Raw genomic sequence first — 21346 nt, 5'->3', positions numbered from 1 at the left:
ACTGGAAGGAAGCTTTTCCAGGTCAGAAGTGTCTGTACCTCGAGTGCTTAGCATGGTGATGGACACAGAGGAGGTGCTCAGTAAAGGTTTGCCGAATGAATGCAAGAAAGAATATGTTTTTGGCCATCAAAGCCATTTACATAGAATTACCTCCTAGGCCCCTAATAAACATCTGATTGCCTGCTGATGATATTTTTTTTATTTAGGTAAAATATATTTAGCATAAAATTGACCATTTTACCCTTTTTTAAGAGTATAGTTCAGTGGCATTAAATACATTCACATTGTTGTGCCATATACAACGACACAGAGATTAAGAAACCAACAATCCCTTTCCTCTCTAAACTAGTCAGCATTAGAGTTGGTCAGGATGGCCTAAATTAAGCTGTGGGAACAAAAAACTCCAAAATCTCAGTAGTTGAAAAAAATAAGGTTTATTTCTTTCTCATGCTATGTGTCCGTCACAGGTCAGCTGGGGGCTCTGTTCCACGTTACTCTCACTCTGGACACCAGGCTGACGTGAGAAACACTAACTGGAGTACCGCTGGTTGCTATGGAGAGAGAAAGAAGTGGGAGAATTTGTATTGGCTCTTAAAATATCTGCTCCCATGTCATTGGTCAAAGCAGGTCCCGTTCCACATCTAACTTCAAAGAGGATATGGAAGTATACTCCCATCACGTGTCTGGAAAGAAGGAAACAGGATGTTTGTGAAGAGCCTGAGAATACTACACGACTCTTTCAGTTGCAAATGACATAAACCAAATTTTAATTGGCCGAAGCAGAAAAGGGAATTTGCTGACTCACGTAAGTGTAGGGGTTGTTTGGCTTCAAACACGGTTGGATCTAGATAGTCAAAGACGTCTTCAGTGTTCCATCTCTCTTCTGTCTGGTCCTTATTCTCAGCTAGCGGCCTCCCAAGTCACGACAGAAATAGCCATCAGCAGTTTCACAATTATTTTCCATCAACTATAAAAGGGAGAGTCTCAGGGCAGTGTGGTGGCATAGTGGCTGAGTTCGCACACTCCGCTTTGGCAGCCCGGGGTTCACTGGTTCGGATCCTGGGCATGGACCTACACACTGCTCATCAAGCCATGCTGAGGGAGCATCCCACATAGAAGAACTAGAAGGACTTACAAGTAGGATATACAACTATGTACTGGGGCTTTGAGGAGAAAAGAAAAAATTATTTTAAAAAAAGGGAGAATCTCTTCCCACTCTGTTCCACAAAAGTACCTGGAATGATTTCCATTGGCCTAGATTGAGTCACATGTCCATTCCTGGTCCACTCTCTCTGACTCTGATTAGTCTGGCCTGATTCAGGTGCCCAGGCTTTTGGAGCTGGGAAGTGAGTCAGCCCCACTTGAAAACTGTGGATGGATAATGGGGGAGGGTTGTCTTCTCCAAATGAAGAGATGATTCCATTACTAGAAGAAGGGACACTGGGCAGGCCAAAACAAAAGATATTCATCGTGTTCTCTCTTCCCTTTTGTGGTGGGTCAGATGCACCCGTGATGGAATCCTGTTGGAATGTGTGACCCCAGGCTTATACCTGCTACCGCCCTTCAATTTATGCTCAAGGAAAGGCTAGGGCTTACTTCTCTGAGCAAGGTGTGGCGGGGAGGAGCTGCTTAGAAGTGGGCTACGGAAGAGGAATGATCAAAGATAAGTTGAGATTGGAGCCCAGAGAGTGAGAGAGCAATAATGCCACTAACAGAAATTGAGGGATGAGAAGGAGAATCAATTTTGGAGGGGAGAGTTGAGCTCTACATCTTGAATTTGAAATGACTGGGATATGCACGTAGAGCAATCCACAGGCATTTGGAGCTGCAGAAGCATAACTCTGGATAAAGGGGAGAGCTAGATATTGACTTGAAAATCATCTGATGATAAGAGGTAGGCTATCCGGAGGCCTGAGACACCTGAGGGAGAAAAGGAAAGAAAAGAATGTGGTCTTCCTTGGGAAATATCCCCAGCTAGTGGGTGAGACAAGGAAGGGGAGCCACCAAATGTGACTGAAGAAGATTGGTTATAAGGATGAAAAGGAGATAAAGGGTAGTTTCTACTTCTCAGAGATGTCCTCAACTTTCCTCAACAGGGAAAGGATGAAAAACACTCTCCATGTCATTTCCTCTGACCTCACTCTCACTTCTGATTTTCCTTCTTTTGATCCCGGATTGTATCGTTATATCTCTGTGATCTACAAACACCCCTGCACATCCATGTATATGATGATATGCTTGATTATACTTACATTTGTTTCTGTATGTCTTTTGATTGTCAGTTGCCTGATTCACCTACTACCTGTTGATCTATCCCTGTTTTTACTCAAAAGATTATTAGAAGATGATGCTAAGCGGAAGTCTTATCGTATTGATTAAAAACCTGAGCTTTCTCAGCAGAACTGGGCTCTAATCTGTGATGTCACTTACCACTTTTGTGGCATATTTTAAATTACTCAAGCTCTGTGACTTAATTTCCTAATCTGTGAAATGGGGATAATGATATCCACTTCCTAGAGTCACAGAAATGACTAAATGACATGACTTAATTGGAGCTCTTAGCATAGTGCATGGCGCATAAAAGTAGCTACCATATATTGAGAATTTATTTTCAATAATAACGGTAATAAAGCAGAAAATTTGAAGCCATGAAAAGCCTTCATAATATTGTTGATTAAAAAGGCAGACTGTCAAATAGCATTTACAATATGACCTCATTTTTACTAAAACACATGCACACACACACACATACACACACACAAACACAAATACAGGACTGGAAGGATATATAGCAAAGTGTAGCAGTGATAGTATGGGTAGGATTACAGGTGATTTTTGTTTTATTATATTTTACTTTGCTCATCTGCAGTTAGCTGTATGTTATTTTGCTTATCTGTGATTCCTGTAGTTTGTACAATACATAGCCACTCCTTATGGAATAATAAGAAAACATGTCTCTATAAAAGACAGAGAAACAGTGAGTGATTTTTCTGCAAGACCCAGCAAAGCTGAACTCACAAGATGCCCTGGGGTGGGTAAGGTACCAGCTTATTTCGTCAGGCTTCAGTTGTCCTATTTTTCCGTGTGTTTGTTTTTTCACTCTCCCAGGCTGTCTTTGAGGAATGGAAGTACTGCTCTCAGGGAAATCCCACCCCACAGACTCTAGGCTCTTCTGACATGAAAGAGCCTGGAGCAGTCCATCCCTTATCTGGATGTGGGCACAGATTGCCACTAAATTCTTCCCTTCGCAGCTACCCTTGAGGGTCTGTGGTAATAGAAAGGAGCAGTGCTGTAATGCACGAGAAATCTTCTAAGCAACTGAACCCAGAATGTTACCATCTGCATGTACTTCTTATTTTTTGGATCAGCAGATGTACTGCTCCAACAATTAGGGACAGCTTGCATCCCACGGTACACAGTGGCTGACAAATGGGGAAAGCACCTCAGAGGCTGGGACATGAGGGGAAGGTGAGGGGCTAATTCATCCAGCAGATCAATCATTTGAATAATTAATATGTAACTTCCCTAACTCTTAATAGCTGTAGGAGTTCACACAGACCAATGGCCTTTAAGTAATTAGGCTTTGAGAGGGGAAGATTAGCATAAACTTAAATCTCTCTTCACTTCCCACAAGACTGGTACTCACAGTTCTCAAATACCAAATACTGGTGACCTGGGAGTCTGGAGGGTGGGAGAAAGGAGTAGGATGGTTTCCTCAGCTGGTAAAAGAGTTCTGAGTATTCTGAGTTCGCCTGTGAGGCCACTCCGCACACATGGTTGGTTTAGTACGTTTCACACTTTCAGAACTCTGTTGTAATTACACACGTGCACTTGATCCTGAGACGCGCTGGTACATCAACAACGGGCTAGGTAGGTTGAGGAAGAAGCTGGGGATTGGGGTGACCAGGGCTTGGCAAACTGATGTGGCTGCACAGCGAGCTCCAGGAGGCTCTGAGGATCCACACCTGAGGAAGTCAGATCTGGTGGGTGGCAACCAGGCTTCCTGCCAACGTTTGTTGGGCCCAGGTAACAACACAAATAGAGACTCATGTACCATATGTCTAAATAATTAAAGTGTAAAATCAAGCTAGCAAACGGTTAAATAAAACACATCCTAACTCTCTGCTTTAACTAGTTTCATCACAACAAAGAGAACATACTTTCATGACAACAAAATAAAAAAAATCCATAAAGCTGTGGTTTTTAAATGAGTGAAAGCCAGCAAAACAGCAAATACGATTGAATGTAATTATCACTGGAAATGTAAACTCAGGGAATATTAATTTCAATTTCCTTGGGTTTTTTTCTTTCTGGTGGTTCATCAATATATATATTACTTGTTTGCATGACTTTTGAAATCTAATATATTACTTTTATAATAATAAAGAAAAAGAAATATACTACTTTTGATTATAGTTTGTAATATAATCTAATTAAATTGAGTAAGATTTACTTCTAAATATGTTGTGTATGAGTTCTCTTACTTTAAAACAAATTAATAATCTCATTTTGCATTCTCCATTCTATATGGTGATCATCTGATGCATTTTTAAACCTATATTATGTGTTGAATATTTTCGCATCACATTTTGAAATAATTTCTACGAAACCTAGAAAATTTCCATTATTTTCTGTAAATTTTGAGCTGTCATTGCCACAAAAAGCATCATGTTTGATTAAGTATTGGAGATAAATATTATTTTATAAGGACATCCTACATCATTTAAGAACATCATTTGTCTCTGTTGAATACTATTTTTGTTTGGCCCTTTATTCAGTCTTTAAAAAAATTAATTCTAATAGTCGCGTATGCATTTTTTTTTGTGTGCACAAGTGATATTTCACTTTAGTCAAGAACCTAAGTGTTTCCAGGCACAAACACCTTAACTGGCCCAAACTGATCTTGTGGACTGGTTATAGAACTCTGTCACAGCAGTAATAAAATATTTGCTACCTAGGATGTAAAAACATATAAAAACTATTTCTACAATTTCTTTCTCTATCTAAAATAATTTTGCTGTAAAATTAAATACTAAATTTTCTGTCATGTTCAGGCAATGGAAAATTGTAATCATTAATTTGAATTGAATTGCATTTTGCTGGGAACATATTTACGCTGTCAGAATGTGACAGCCATTTTTCAGGATCTCTATCCAATAAGCGTAGTAAAGCTCCAGAGGTTTTTCGGTTTTCACATTCAATTGCAGCTCTTATAAATGCAATTTTCTTCATATGCTAATGGACAGGCAAGAATTGCATTTGGCTTTCTGAGTTATGACTTTATTATGAATAATTCTTTTGTTGTTTTCATTGTTTTAGTCAATAATTAAGTCTGCATTTAGTGAAGAAGATGAAGTTGCAGGAATTTCATCTGAGGTTTCAAATTGTGGGTTGGAAGATATTTTTGTTCATTTTCATTTGATTAGTAATGAAATCTTTATTAAACAAAGAATGTGTAAAGTCCTGTCTGCAAACTTTAAGTGGGTCACACTCAAGAGAAGTCTGCCCCTCCCATTGTTTCCAGTTTTTAGACATTTAAGAAGACTATGTTCTATTTCATTTTCCTTCAGCCTTTTTCTTCTCTGAGCTCCACTTTTGTATTTTCTATCTCTATGGTGATCTTGACTTGTACTCATTTTCAAAATTATTTAAATAAAGCTGAAATTAATATCTAAATTGTTGGAAAATTTACATCTTATTAAAATTTTTATAAAGAACTATAATTCTAGCATTCAATGTGCATCTAGTTGACGATTCATATAATGTTTATATAGTGTTGCATCTAGACCTGCATTTATACAAATCTGAGTTACATGAGTTATGTAATGTTACAAATTATTCCTTAGCTGTCATTTGCAACTGTTGCAAACACCAGAACTATGCACCACTGGGAAAAGATACCTTGTTATGCAAGAATCTACTGCATTCATGCCAGCTGAGATGAAAGATTTGACAACTTAATAGATTTGTCTTTTTTTCTTAAGTGCTTCCTCCTCCTTGCACTCTGAAGCAGTGTCTAGCTCTCTGTTAGCAGCACTGCAACTTAGAAACCTTCATGGCATTAGATTTCAGTCCTTTTTGTTCCAAGGACATAGGGCGAGAAATGCTAACGAAGCAATTTCTTAGGACCTCAACAGTGTAAGTGATGGGAACAAATGTTTAGGGTTTATGGAGTGTGCCGTGCCAGTCCTGAGTGCCAAATCCCCACTGACGGGCCCCCTTACATTCCCTCATACACCTGTTGTGTTTGTGATATGTGGGATCCTCCAAAGCTCAAGGTCTAACCCCCTTTGCCTGGGTTAAGGGCAATAGTGGCCAATTTGGTTGCTGTCTTAGGAACTAGTGAGAGATCTTTGCAGAGTAGGATCCCTTTGGGAGTGGGGATCTCCCAGACTAGAGACTGGGAGAAAGGAGCCACCCCAGGGGAGATTTGGGAGAGAAGGCAGAGGCAGACAGACCATGAGGCTAATGAAGCTTAAGCTTCAAGGTCCCGCCCTTGCACAGATTGCTCCAAGACCCAAGCCTGATTTTGTGTTCTTTTCCTTAAAGCTGGCCCCCAGCTCGCAAAACTTAAGGTTGAAAGACTTAAGGTGGGAAGCCAGGGCCCAAGCTAGACAGGTTCAGGGTGATTCAGGGCAGGTGCCCTTCCAGCAGCGTCCAGGAGTACTCAACAGGAACCAGGGGCACTAGAAGCAGAAGGTCTCCGCCACTCAGCTGGGTCTCACAGTGACATCAAAAACTGCGGTAGCGAGATTCATACAAATCTCTAGAACAGTGCTGATCCGTAGAAATATAATGCAAGTCACATGTGTAATTTTAAATTTCCTAGTGGCTAGGTTTAAACAAGTTAAAATAAACAGGTGAAAGTAATTTTAATAATGTTTTTTAGGTAACCCAATGTATCCAAGACATTAACCAAGTCCTTAAAATCTAGTGGGTACTCTACACTTACAGCACATCTCAGTTCAGACTAGCCATGTTTCAATCGCTCCACAGCCCTATGTGGCTAGTGGTTACCACATTGTCAGCACAGCTCTAGATAACCCCTCAGCCTCTACCGTCCAGACAATGCTGGCTGGGGCACTGTATTAGTATCCTATTGCTGCTGTAACAAGTTACCTTAAATTTAGCAGCATAAGACAACACAGATTTATTCTCTTACAGTTTTGGAAGTCAGAAGTCCAAAATGGATTTTACTGGGCTAAGATATGGGTCAGGCTGCCTTCTTTCTGGAGAAACTGTTACCTTGCCTTTTCCAGCTTCTAAAGGCCGCCCACATGCCTTGGTTCACGGCCCCACATCACTCCAACCTCTGCTTTGTAGTCACATGTCCTTGTCTGACTCTAACCCTCCTGCATCTCTTCTATAAGGACCCTTGTGATTTCATTGGGCCCACACAGATATTCCAGGATAATCTCCCCATCTTAAGATCCTAACTTAGCGATACCTGCCAAGTTCCCTTTACCACGTAATGTAGCATATTCACACATTCTGTGGATTAAGATGTGGACATCTTTGGGGGGCATTATTTGGTCTACCACAGGTATTTAGGAGAGGCTTTGAGGCTTCGGGGGAAAGTGTCAGGGCCTCTAGCCAAAATAGGGTCAGGAAAAGAAGGAATAGCTCCATTTTGCCCGGAGTAAGAACAAGAATGAGCTGAAATTCCATTGGAAGAAAACTAGAGGAAGCTGAAGGTGTTGTTGAGTCTTAAGGGGAAAACCTGGCTCACGGTTATCCCAACTAGCAGCCTCTCCCGTTTTGTTTTTGTTTTTTTGCCATTTAGGAAACATCACAGTTATCAGTCCTAGAATAGAGCTTCTCCTCCAAGGACCATATTCATTCCACGCCACCCCCTCCCCCACTATCTGCTACACACGCACACCCCCTTAGGGCACAAATCAGAGGCAGGACTCACAATATGCTCACGGTAGAGTGGATCTTTTAAAAATTAAAATACTCATTGAATAAAAAATTAAAATATAGGGGCTGGTCCCGTGGCCGAGTCGTTAAGTTCGCGTGCTCTGCTGCAGGCGGCCCAGTGTTTCATTGGTTCGAATCCTGGGTGTGGACATGGCACTGCTCATCAAACCACACTGAGGCAGCATCCCACATGCCACAACTAGAAGGACCCACAACGAAGAATATACAACTATGTACCGGGGGGCTTTGTGTAGAAAAAGGAAAAAAATAAAATCTTTAAAAAAAAAATTAAAATACACTTCATTTTCTTAAAAGAATACTACTAAAATGGGACAATGGGCTCCTGACCAAGGACTCAGCAGTAAATAAGTCAGAATTGTGGTAAAAAATACATCATAAGAGGGGCCAGCCCGGTGGCATAGTGGTTAAGTTTGTGCGCTCTACTTCAGTGGCCCAGGGTTCGTGGGTTCAGATCCCAGATGCAGACCTAGCACTGCTCATCAAGCCATGCTGTGCCAGCATCCCACATACAAAATAGAAGAAGATTGGCACAGATGTTAGATCAGTGACAATCTTCTTCAAGCAAAAAGAGGAAGCAATCTTCCTCACATACACACACACAAAACATGCTAAGAGAAAAGATTATAAAATCTGCAATCACCTAGAAGAACAAAAGTGTGCTGCTCCAACTTCTGCAAAATGGACTTAGATGGACTCTGCACAATGATTACACAAGGAGTCCAATGAGGAGTAGAGTGCATGGAAGTGCCATTGGATCATATGTTTGAACTACAGCCCAATTTGATGGCTATCATGTAGTCAGTGATAACCCCACTCAACTTGTTAGAATTTAGGATGGCTCATAGGAGATGATTAATGAGCCAAGCTATCTCACTGATGCCTTTATTTTCTCTTGGTATATTTCCCTGCAGCAAGCAGAAGTATTTAAAAGTATTTCCTTGACTCAGTACAACCAGTGTTCAATGTGTTATTGGTAATGATGGTCATCCTAGCCGACCTGCTCCAGAGCATTGAAGAAACAAGGCACATTGGAAGGGGTGGGAACCTGACACTTGACACACCCACCCAGGGTATGTCCTGGGAATGCAGCTCACAGGTGTGAGTGCTGGGAGGCGGTCTACTTTGGCAGGCAGAACACAGAATCTAGGGAGCAGGGCAATTGATGATAAGCAGTTGTTCAGTAAAATAGGAGGCATCAGGGTCATCTGATATGACAAGAGGAGGATAGAGGGTAGCAACAGAGCAGTAATAAATTAACACCCTTGGCATTCTTGGATGCCACTCACCACTTAAAATACCTTTGAGTGACCCCAAGGATCTGTGACATGCATTCATTTGTCATTTGCCAAGACAGGCATCTTAAACACCTCGCACATGGGAATGAGTTGAGTGAATGATCGGTATTCCATCTCACCTCGACTCTGGTCCTTTGCTCATGGTTGGGCATGCAGCAACATTCCTTAGGTAATTACAAAATAACAATAAGCACAATAGTTTTTTCTTTGGAACAGAAAGTCAGCTGCTGCCGCCGGTATCAAACTGAAGAGAAATTCAACCAGAAAATGAAATACAACTGAATGTCGAACTCAGCCGGGTTGGGCTTAGAGGGATGAACAGGTCCACTTGTCCTCTACACAAAAAAAGAGACTGAAGAAGCTGTTTGAGTATGCACAGAAACTGTCATCAAGGGAGAGTTCAATTTTAGTGAAAGTTGAAAAGGAGGTGAATATGTGGTGCGAGGCTATGCACAACAAACAGGTGACCCTTTGGTTCTGGAGAACAAGTCACCTGCACAAACAATGTAGGGGTTCACAATGGCTTGGGAGAATCTTGCTCAAGCATGTCATGGGTTTGCCGCAATCAGAAATCAAACTTGTAGGAGCTGATATCTGGGAAAGCGCGTTTGCAGGTAGCAGCTGTTGCTCCAGCTGGAGTTCAGAGGCAGGACTCAGGTGGGGCTTGGGGAGCAACGAAGCTAGGCAGGCACTTAGTCCTGGGAGCCCTGGAGGGGATGCTCAGCAGATAATCAAAATGGCATTTCTGGCTCCTGGAGCAAGGCAGAAGCCAGCCAAGAGAACCCAGGGCAGGGGCAAGAAGTCAAAGCTGACCTCGGAGCAAACTTACCTTTGTGCTATGTCGCCAGGCAGCAGACTACCCATCCTTAACCTTCCTGTTCTAAAGTTGGAATCAGTCCTAAAAATTATGGCAGGGCCAAGCCTACAGATCTGAGAGGAGGATCGAAGGTGCTTAGGTATAGAGAAGAGGGCTGCAGAGCTAGGAACCTGGGAAGGTGTGAGAAAAATCGCCCAAGGAGAAGCGCAGCTGGCAGCTCGGGGTCAGACTGCTGCAGAGGCCCCGGTCAAGTCAAGTATGGTAGCATCTGATTCTCCTTCTTTACAGGAGAACCTTTACAGGAAGTTCTCAGTGTGTGGCTGCCTGGATAAAGGTTAGGGCAGTTTGTACTGTGCCAACTTGAATAACTTGGGATCTACATTTCCCAGAGTTCTCTCCCTGTACAGGTCCAGGCAGGAGTTGGTCCAAAGAGGAATGTGCGCGAGACAGAAGGTGGAGGTGGAGCAGCAGCTGTTGCCTTCTGAAGACTGTTGTGGTTAGAAGTGGTTGCAGATAGACGCAAAGGTGCCCATGGGTTCCAGCCTGTCCTTGTTCTCTCCTCCTGATCTACGTCTTCTTTCCAACTGCTGACCCTCTTGACTGACAGTGGCCCTCAACTCACCACCAGATCCTTGACAGTGATCCACAAAGGTGCTAGCTACCCAGAGGCACAGCTGCCCACTGACCCCTCACGAGCCTTGCCTCAGCCATGCCATTTCAGTGCTGGATGTGCTTAACTTCTATGATTGACCAAATGGTGACCTCTCTTCTGATCACCAACTTTCCTCCTGATCCTTCACTTCCCCAGCTCCTCCCACCATTATGTAAGATCTCCTTCCTCTAATAATTTCTTTTCCTGTAACTTGTAGTGTTTCAGCTTCCCTGAATAACTTCTGGCTGTGTGACTAGCAGCCTGTGTAGACTCCTGGGAAACTGAAGCTTCCACCTGCTTATTTATTGTGAAGAGTCTTTGGTTGTAAGAGACAGCAAGCCATACTGAATTTATTTAAGCAAAAAAGGGGACCTTTATTGGCTCATATCCTCAACCCACTCAAATGAAGGGGTGACTGGAGCCAGGGGTTCAAAAACTACTGGTCTCTTATCTCTTCTGCTCTTTTCATGTTAGCTTTATTCTTTCCTCCATCGGGAAAGACTGATCAGCCCAGGGTTGGTCAAGTGTCCCCTACCTGGTCCAATCACAGGCCAGAGGAATGAGGCATTGGAACCGACCCAGCCTGGATCACTTGCCCACCTCTGTGACGCAGGGTCGAGTCAATTATCAGAGGAAATGTAGCACAAATGTGGCCACTGGGAGTATTGTTGGGAGCCAAGAAGCTGCCTTCATTACATCTACTGCATTCCATTTTGTAAGTTAAACTGGGCACTTTGGAGCACAAGAAAAGTTCTTTTTAGCTAAGGTACCAAAGAGATATCCAGCAGTTGGAAGACACAAATAGATTGCCTAGGCCGCTCATGGAATCTGATATTACACTAATGTTTAAGAACTTCTTGCACTATACTGGAAACCTTACAAACAACCCCCAGGTTATTATTGGGCATCTCTAGATGGAACGCTAAAACATGTCTCATTAGAGACTTGCTAAGACAGGCAGAATTCTAACAACGAAAGAGCTAATACCTTCTTCATTTGTGGATATTCTAAGAAACAAGAGAATGAAAGGGTAAGGAGAAAAATGTAAATCTTAATTAGGAAGCAAAAGGAGTGACAGATGGAGACTTACATCTTTACCACATTGAGTCTTCCAAACCACAAACATGGTACCTCTCCATTCGTTTAGGAATTCTTTTATGTCTTTATCAATAAAGACTAAGTTTTCTCCGTAGAAGTTTTGACCATATTTTATTAGACTTATTCCTAGATAGTGTGTATATTTTGGTCCTATTATAAATGGTATTTTTAAAACTAAATTTTCTAATTGTTTGCTATTGGTGTATAGGAAAGCAATTTTCTTTTTGGCAAAGATCTTATGTCTGGAAACTTTAATGAACTTTCTCATTAGTTCTAAGGGTTTGTCTGGAGAGGCTGTTGAATTTTCTATATATTATCTCATAATTTTCACATGAAAGTTAATTTTCCTTAGGTGACAAATACAAATTAAGTAATGTAAATTTAGGACCATAATACCCAGTATTAATTTTTCCCTGCTTTAATAAGTAACATTTATTTAGCTCTTACTGGAAATCACATGGTCTATGGAAGTGTTTTGCAAAGTATGTTCCATCAACCAAGAGAAGGTTTTCATATTTCATATTATATTCTTTTCTTGGCAATTCACAAAGGCCCTGAGAAGTCCTTCAAAGAAACCTCTCTACCTCGGTTAAATCCTGCAATACAAATGTACTTCATCAAGGAACCCCTTCAAGTAATACCTCTAGCCTTCTGAGGAACTATTTTTTATAAAGAGCACACTTTGGGAAATGATGGTGTCGAAACATAGTCATCATGAAAACTAGTTAACGCCAAAACTTTTTCAAAGAATCGACCATCTTTTTCATTATATTCTTTGGAAGCTAAGCTGGGTAGGACAAGGCTCTATTTGGCTTTTTCTTTCTACTCTTTAGTCTTTAACAATAACTCCCTATGACTCAATGCCAGCATTATAAAAGAAAGAAAAATATGCATATCAATCTCATGAGACTATTTGAGACTTCTATTCCTTAGGAAAGGGCCACAGCTGGTCACAGTGGGAGATCATCCTTATAATTCCATCAATACTTTTTGAGTGACATGCAGATGACATTTTTTTCTGCTTTTATTCCTCTTCCTGCTAACCCCTGGCTATCACTCCTATGCCATATTTTTTCCTTACATTGTACAGAACCACACATATTTATCAAAAGCTGTCCTTTCTGTGTTCTGGATTACGTACAAAGGCTACAAATTTGTCAGAGTACAGCTAAATAAATGGAAATGGAAAAACCCACAAGTAGGAACATATTTTATTAGGGTAAAAAAATTCTAATTATGGAAGTTTTCTTTGTACTGCTATTTCTGATCAGAGTGTTTATTAGATCATTTGACAGGATAATGATGAATGTCTATCTCAGTGGGTCTCACCCTGCTGAACATCAAAATTATTTGTGGAGGTCTGAAAAAATAGAAATACCTGGGACCCTCTGAATGAGAATCTTCAGGCGGCAGCTTAAGCACTTGTACTTTTAAAGGCCCTGAAATTTAGTCTCTGGTATTTATTTTGTGGCTTTTCTTTTTTAACAAACCATTTTTCCATTTGGGCTTGGCTAAATTTTCCTTCTAAATTTGATTAAAATAATAAAGAACAGGGGCCAGCCCAGTGGCATAGTGGTTAAGTTTGCATGCTCTGCTTTGGTGGCCCGGGGTTCACTGGTTGGGATCCTGGGTATGGACCTACACACCACTCATCAAGCCATGCTGTGGCAGCCCCCTACATAGAAGAACTAGAAGGACTTACAACTAGGTTATAGAACCATGTACTGGGGCTTTGGGGAGAAAATAAAAACAGGAAGATTGGAAAAGATGTTAGCTTAGGGCCAATCTTCCTCACCAAAAAACAGCCTGCAAAAAAAAAAGAAAAGAAAAGAAAAGGAGGCCATTAGAATCATCTTTAAAAAAATAAATTAAAAAAGAATATTTTTAAAGAAAACAAATCAATTCCAAACTCACTTTCCAAATGCTAACAAATTTTTTCCACATCTGGCTCTAGTCCTTGTTCATGTGAAGAAATTTTTGAATTCTGAATTTGTCACTTAGCATTTTACTTTTTAAAATTTCCATGCTATCCTATAGTGATAATACTTGTCACTTTAGGAATTGTATAATATCTCAGCAAGTATTTCTTTGTATCATAACTTAGCTTACAATTCCCTTACTATGGGACATTTAAGCTGTTTCTCTCTTTTTAGTTACTCTAGAGAAAATGGCAATGAAGAATTTGATGTGTATGGATTTTGCTTTTCTTTTGAACCAATTCCCTTGGGATAATTTTCTGGAAATCTAGTTATTAGGTCAAAGGATATGAACGCTTTTTATGACTCTTGTTAATGATTACTAAATTGTTTTCCAAAACGTTGAAGAAAATTGAGAAGCCATGCCCCAACTCCATGGCCTAATTGCTGAGGCTCTCAGGGAGGGGCAGGCAATACTAGAGGTCTGTTGGGTGCTTCCAGGACAGACAGGAGTGGCTCCAAACGTACCAGTCGTATCACTCTGCTTAAGAAGAAAGGCACGAAACCTAACAACCTCACCAGTATTAAGGCTCTGCTCAACCATCTCATCTACCGTGTGCAGTGCTTTCTTGCATTCTCTCTAATCCTCAAAATAACCATGCGGAATTAGATCTTACTGCCCCTCATTTTACGGAGGAGGAAAGGGTGGGAAGAGAGGCTTGGTAACTCACCTGAGGGCCACATAGTGTGTTAGTACTGAAATGAGCATTTGAATCCTGTGTTTTGCTGCTGCTATGCCACACTGCATTTCATACCACTGGTTCCTGAAGCAGCCACAGAATCTCACCAATTAGATACCTCCTAAGTCATAAATTGGCTATAAAGTGGAATATGATAATAGAAGTGGTAGGTTTAAAATGTCCTCAATTCTCTACCTCTTCTCCGACTTGGAGGCGGGGTCTATGGATGTTCCCCTTGCATCTGGGTTGACCCGGGGACTTTTTTTGACCAATAGAGTACAGCATGAGTGATGGTGTCTAGGTCTGGGCCTGGATCTAAGACACCTGGCAGCTTTAGCCTTCATCTTCTTGGAGTCCTAAGCCACTATGTAGAGAGGTCCAGATTCCTTGCTGGAGAGACCACAAGGAGAAAGAAATAAATGCTTGGCCATCCAGCTGTTCCAGCCATTGCAGTTGAGGTACTAGACATGTGAGTGACCCCATCTTGGATCCTCCAACCTCAGTCAAATCCCCCAGCCAACAACATGTGAAGCAGAAACAAACCATCCCAATGAGCTAATAATCAGTGGATGTTTGGGGGTGGTTTGGTATGCAACAATAGATAACCGAAGAAATATATTTTATTTTGGTGAATGTCAAATGCAGAAAGAGTACCAGTGATACATTCAAGCTTCCCTGACCCTAAAACAAGCAGAATGAAACTCATGGACATTTATCACTTCTCATCCCACCTAGTACTTACCTCTGTCACAGCGCTGACCCCGCCGCACACGGTCTTTGCGTATGTTCACATCCACCTTCCCTACCAGATAGGGGTATTCACCTTGGTAACCACAGCACCTTACACAAAGCCTGGCAGAAAATAGTTGCTTAATGCCTATTTGTTGAATAAATCTTGACTTGCTCTTGATTGATTGATGAAAGCACTTGGAATAATAGCTTTTATTTCTTGGGCTCAGCACTGTGCAGAGTATTTTGTATGGATTATCTCATGTAATCTTCACAACAACCCCATGAAGAAGGGTCTGATTATTATCTTCATTTGACAAATGAGGAAACTGAGAAGGTAGGTAACGTTACTTAGATAATAACTGTTCTTTAAGTACTTATGCTGAGCATGGCAATACTTCAGGCTTTGGCAGCAATTAAATGAATGAAGCCATGGCAGTGTGGTGCACCAAACCCCAAGAAGTCTGGTTGGCTGATTGTGTCACGGTAGACAGCACTAGCTCTGTCAGGACTTGCTCCCAACTGCAGGAATGTCGTGGAGGGTCATGCAGGTCATGTCCTGCACAAGGGCATCCGGCCCAAGGGCAGCGGCAGCTGAAATCCAGGATGTGCTATTTTACTCTGCTCACCATGGAGCCTGGCACAGGGCAGTATCTGCCTGGGGGCAGGGACACCTGTTGCCTAATTTGCACAATGCCACTGTGTGGGCTAGTGGCAGACCTGGGTAGAACACATTAGTCTGTGGGAAAGCGCAGCGCCTGATCAAACAGGAGACAGAGGTTACTAAGAAACTTCCCAGGTTTTAGAATAAATAGTGTGAGTGAAATGGTTCCAATGGAATGGCAGGGGGTGTGTGGAGGCTGGGAACAATGGAAGATTTGGGTGAAGTGTGTGAGCTCCCGTATTGCTACATGCTCTGCCTCATCACTTCTGGGAGTGGATCATCTTGGCTAAAGGTCTCATCCCCAGGGGAGTTCCCATCTCCCTGCAGTTATTTGACACTCCTGGACCTTGTGGTTTTGGACCATCTCAGCTGCAACGGTGCAGAGAAAGGTATGCAAACTAACAGAAACACTGCACAAAAGGTCATAAACCCCACCCAGAGAGGGCTCACAACAGTTTTCTTATAGAGCCCAAGCAATTCAAGCATCCATATACAGGCACCCAGCATGGTCGGGGGCCTCCTGCGGGGACTCCCATAGTTGGGCCAGAAAGAGATACCTTCCATGGAATAAAATGAGGTAGGTAAGAGTCTCTGATGATTTAACTGCTTCTCTACATGCACGAGCTTGGCTGTAGTTGAAGGACCTAAATTGGTTTGCGTTAGAACTTCACCCTGCCTGAAGTAGTTTGTAGAGTTTCTTAGGCTTAACTTCCAAACTGAAGTGCCAGTGGAAGAAGCTGGGAAGAGTGAAGGGGGCTCTGGGAAATAGCCAGCCATACTGCCAGCCACCCACTGAACAGAACCAGAATTAAGATCTTAACTATACGGCTGGAAATGTCCCCAAAAGTATGAGGTGATGATGGTGCTGGAGCCTGGGTGGTGCCTATTTGAGGCCCCTTCATCATAGCCACTTGGGTGGGGCCTATGCCCTGTGAAGCCATAGCATCTTGGGTCTGGAGGGGAGGAAGGGGACAGCCACCTTTTATTATCTGCTGAATGACTTCACATTCCTTTTTTCTACCCAGCATCCATGGGTTCAAGAAAGAAGGGCACTGTATCGGTTTCCTAGGACTGCTGCAACAAAGTACCACAAACTGGGTGGCATAAAACAATAGATCGATTGTCTCATAGTTCTGGAGGGAAGAAGTCCAAAATCAAGGTATCAGCAGGGCTGAGCTCCCTCTGAAACCAGTAGGGGACGCCTTCCTTGCCTCTGCCTCACTTCTGGTGGTTTGCTGGCAATCTTTGGTGTTCCTTGGCTTGTGGATGCATAAATCCAATCCTTTGTTGTCACATGGTGGTCTCCCTGTGCGTCTGTCTTCACACAGCTGCCTTCTCATAAGGATACCAGTCATATTACATCAGGGGCCCAATCTACCCTACTACGACCTCAACTGAACTAATTACATCTGCAACGGTCCTATTTCCAAATAGGGTCCCATTTTGAGTACTTGGGGTTAGGACTGCAACATATCCTTTCTGAGGGGACACAAGTCAATCTACAGCAGCCATGCTTCTGTATAAATCTGCTCCCTGGTTTTCTAGGTGTGCCTCCTGCAGCACTAGAGTGAGCTGGTTAATCCATGGGCTTCAAGTCAGATTGCTTGGGTTAAAACCTTGCCTCTGCTGCTGTGTGACTAAAGGCTATAAAACGAGACTATAATATAACAAGAGTATCTAGTTTTTGAGGTTGGCAGAGGATTAAGATAAAGTACTTTGCACAGTGCTGGGCATTAAGTGCTCATTAAGTATTGGCCATTAGTATTGTTTATTCCCCAGCTCTTTCCATTGACTTGTCTAGGAGCAGATCATTTATTCTTCCCTGCAGACACACACAGTCCTGGGGCATAGCCAAGTGCTTCCTCAGTTTAAGGGAATAGGGAGTTGGGTGGAGAGTGGGAGGGGTTGAGTTCCACTTGTTTATTCAGTTAAACTGAAGGAGTAAAGACACTCCTTCACTGTATTGCCCATAAAGGGGACAGTTCATATTTGTGAGCACTGAAAAAGTTCCTTCTGTAGATCCTTCCTGTAGGAAAGGCAGGACATTTCTCAACTATGTGCCCCCTGAAGTTGGAGGCGCTCTCAAGGGAAGACAACTGGGCTGACTTTTTAAAGAGCCTCATGGATGATGTTTTGATGAAATTCCCCACGGCCCTGTATCAAGCCCTCACTCAGCTTTTCGCCAGACTCAGAAACTTCACCACGTTGGAGTCCCAGAACTGAAAGCTGAGTCAAACAAAAAACATTCACGAGATGTGTACCAGATGCAGAAAACAAGACAGCCACTTACGTAATTTACAATGACAAAAATCTACCTGTCAGGTGGACCAGTGCCTTCCACAGTGCCTCATCAGAATGTTGCTCGGTGGGTATGGAGTCAGAACGAGGGGCATGAGTTATATAATGTCAATGAATCATTGCATCGGGTTCTGATCTGACCGTTTCCACTTATCCAAGATGGCAGCTTCTAGATTAGATCACATTGGGGACCTCCTCCCTTAGGTGGGCATGGCCCGCTTCTTTTTTTTTGTCTCCTTTGGGTGCTTTATTATTCATCTCCTTTTGACTGACATATTCCTTTTTAGATATGGCTTTACCCTCTCTCTTGCTCTACTTACCAGATCCTTATTCTTTTTTTTTTTTTAACATCAGGATAATATCAGAGAATCTGACAGAAGCTATCCACAACTATTTCTGCAGAAAAGCGCCAACCTTATAAAACCATCTGCACAATTTCATGGGGTTTGTGGATGTCCTTGAAGCTGTTTTATGACTCCTAGCTTAAAATCCCTGCCTTCAGCGGACCTTTGCCCATTTAGAATTGATGTTAAAGTTTAAGTCTAACAGCATCATCTTATTTTCCTCATGGCCAAGTTCTTAGGATCACCTTCCACCCTCACCTCTCTTCTCATTCCTCCACCTTCTAATCTTAAACTAGGGCCACCCCATGACCTCTGAACTGCCCTGACCTGTGGCCACCTCCTAAGCCACAGCTGCTGGATCTCTGGTTATGATCTCAGCTAATCCTGTGCTCTCATCTTCTCCCCTTTGACTCCTGTCTTGTACTTTCTCTCATATTCCAGTTACCTCTCTCCTCTATTCTTCCCTCATTCCTTTCATCCTGGCAGGCATTGCCCATGTCCCCACACACAGGATAAGACTGACAGATTAATCTCATTTGCCCCCTGCTTTCTGTCCCTCCTTCCCATCACCACATTCAGAACCTCATCTCCCTCTTTCTTCTACTCCCTCCCTCTCCCCATTTTTTCCTACCAACGCTTTCCTGTACTTACCCTCCCTGGACATCATTTTCTCAGTTTCTTCCCTGTAGACCATTCCTACCTCCACCACCACCAGGGCATTGTCTTTCCTTAAAATATCTGCTTTTTACATGATTTTCAATACATATTTGTATTTCCCACCCAGACCACTCCTCTGAGGTCCAGACTTGCACATCCAACTTAAGTACTGTTTGCACTTAGATGTCACAAAAACAGTACAAACATAATGGGTCCAAAATGAAACTAATGATTCTCTGCCCCTATCGTCCCCCACCTCAATAAACTGTACCCCATTTCACGTAGTAACTTAAGCCAGAGGAAGCATCATTCATTGTCTCCTTTTCCTTACCCCCAATAACATGATGGAGTCTTGTTGCTACTACTTCCAAAATATATCTTGAGTCCCAAGCAGCCTCTTCATACCCACTACCATGACTCTTAGCTCAGGCCAGCATCATTTCTCACCTGGACCACTGCATCAGCCTCCCAACTGGTCTCCTGCTTCTATGCTGGTCTTTCCCTAATGCATTCTTTCCACAGCAGCAACAGCTCCCTTTTAAAAACAGAAATTATATTATGTCGATCTCTACTTAACTCTCTTTAATGGCTTCCCATTCATTCACTAAACACATTTTTACTGAGTGTCCTCCATGTGCCATGCCCTCAATAATGTGTCCTCTCATGAATGTCAGGTAAACAGTATGTAGATAGCGGCAAGTACTATGAAGAAAAATAAAGAAGGGGTGAGAAACAGGGAATTGTGGAGGTGGGGAGGAGGAGTGGTTACAATTTTAAACAGAGTCCAGGGAAGACTTCACTGAGAAGGTGACTGAGTAGGTGACCTTTGAGCAAAGGACATGAAAGAGGTGAGGGAGTGAGCTCTGCAGAGTTCTGCAGAATATTCCAGTTGGAGGGGATAGCAAGTGCAAAGGCTTTGAGGTGGAAGCACGCCTGGCTTGGGGGTGCTGAGCAGAGCAGAATACAATTCAAGCTTTACTATGGTTTATAAGGCAGCCCAGTTCCCTCACTGCCACCCTCCAAAAAACAAAACCTCCTCCCTCTCCCTTCTTTTCCGGTCCCCCCCCCCCCCCCCCCCCCGCCCCCATTCCATCCACACTGATCTTCTAGTTCACCAGAAGCTGTGTCCTGTTTTTGCCCGTGTTGTTGCCTCTGCAGGACATACTCCCCAGCTCTTATTCCCAAGTACAATTTGCAAGGCCAGCTCCTTCTCAGCCAGCAGGTTTCAGTTTAAATTTCACCTCAGGCCTTTTCTAACCACAGGACCTAAAGTACGTCTCTTCTTGTTACTTCTTTCCTCTTTCCGCTTCCTATTTGTTTCCTTCATGGCACTAATCACACCGTGCATCAGGACTCACATATACTACATGAATTGATACCTAAAACTCAATAGGTAAATGGCATCTCACTGTCCTTTAAATTTGCATTTGACTAGTGAAGCATTTTCCCAAGTAATGGTGAGTTCTTAGCACGATCTCTTTTCTATATTTTGCCCAAACCAATATTCACTTCAAGTCCTTATGTTTTAGGACCGGGCGCAGGCCTGGCCAGCCGGGACCCCACCCACTTGTCTGGGGGCAATTTATTTTCCCAAGTTTCCCGGAGGAGTCAGTGACTCATGGTGATTATCATGTCCTCACGGGAATTATTCCAAAAGCCAAACCCACTTAGAGGAAAGTGTTCCACTTCGACATCACCAAGTTGTGAAAACGGGCACGAACGCTGCGTTTAAGCGGTGCCAGGCACTCCCATTACGCGGTTATTATTAAGCAATTATTAACGGCCACGGGGCTATGCATTACAATGTAAGGCCAGTTACGGGGAAGCAACGGGAGCCCTGCCGCTCACCCGCCCCTCCGCCTTTTCCAGGGGGCCCTCCGTGACGACGCAGGCAGGTGGTCCAACTGACCCCTCCAGTCCGCTCAGAGCCGAGGCGGGAGAACCCGCGCGGGAAACGCGGAGCACTCCTTTCTGCTTCCCGGGGTTCCGAACGCTCCCGCCAGGCCCCTCTCCCGAGCCCCGCCGAGATTACAGCTCATCTCGCGAGAGCACGAGCAAGGCCCGGCTGCGGGAGGCGGCGGCGGGATGTTGGCCGAGCGCTCCATACCGCGCCCCCTCTGGCGCAGCTGGGAGCGGCGCGGGCGGGAGCGGCCGGCGGCGCGCACGCGCAGGTGAGCGGAGTGAGCGCGGGGGCA

The 21346-nt window shown here is 43.2% G+C and overlaps 1 long non-coding RNA gene across 2 annotated transcripts; it reads right to left on the bottom strand.

Annotated features, from left to right (window-relative positions):
* Positions 1 to 418: 418 nt before the first annotated feature.
* LOC124246429 (uncharacterized) lies at positions 419 to 21158 on the bottom strand. Of its 2 annotated transcripts, XR_006890494.1 has the most exons (4): positions 21061 to 21158; positions 19599 to 19686; positions 15202 to 15311; positions 13552 to 13609 (listed from the first exon to the last, which is right to left on the bottom strand). It is a non-coding gene; the product is annotated as an uncharacterized LOC124246429 (long non-coding RNA). The 2 variants fall into 2 exon arrangements; XR_006890495.1 differs by lacking the exons at positions 13552 to 13609; positions 15202 to 15311 and adding an exon at positions 419 to 551.
* Positions 21159 to 21346: the final 188 nt, after the last annotated feature.

The sequence above is a fragment of the Equus quagga genome, chromosome 11 (assembly GCF_021613505.1).
Source record: "Equus quagga isolate Etosha38 chromosome 11, UCLA_HA_Equagga_1.0, whole genome shotgun sequence".
Taxonomy (NCBI): Eukaryota; Metazoa; Chordata; class Mammalia; order Perissodactyla; family Equidae; genus Equus; species Equus quagga.
Note: the sequence above shows the minus strand (reverse complement) of the source record. Positions and strands in the feature narration are given on the sequence as shown.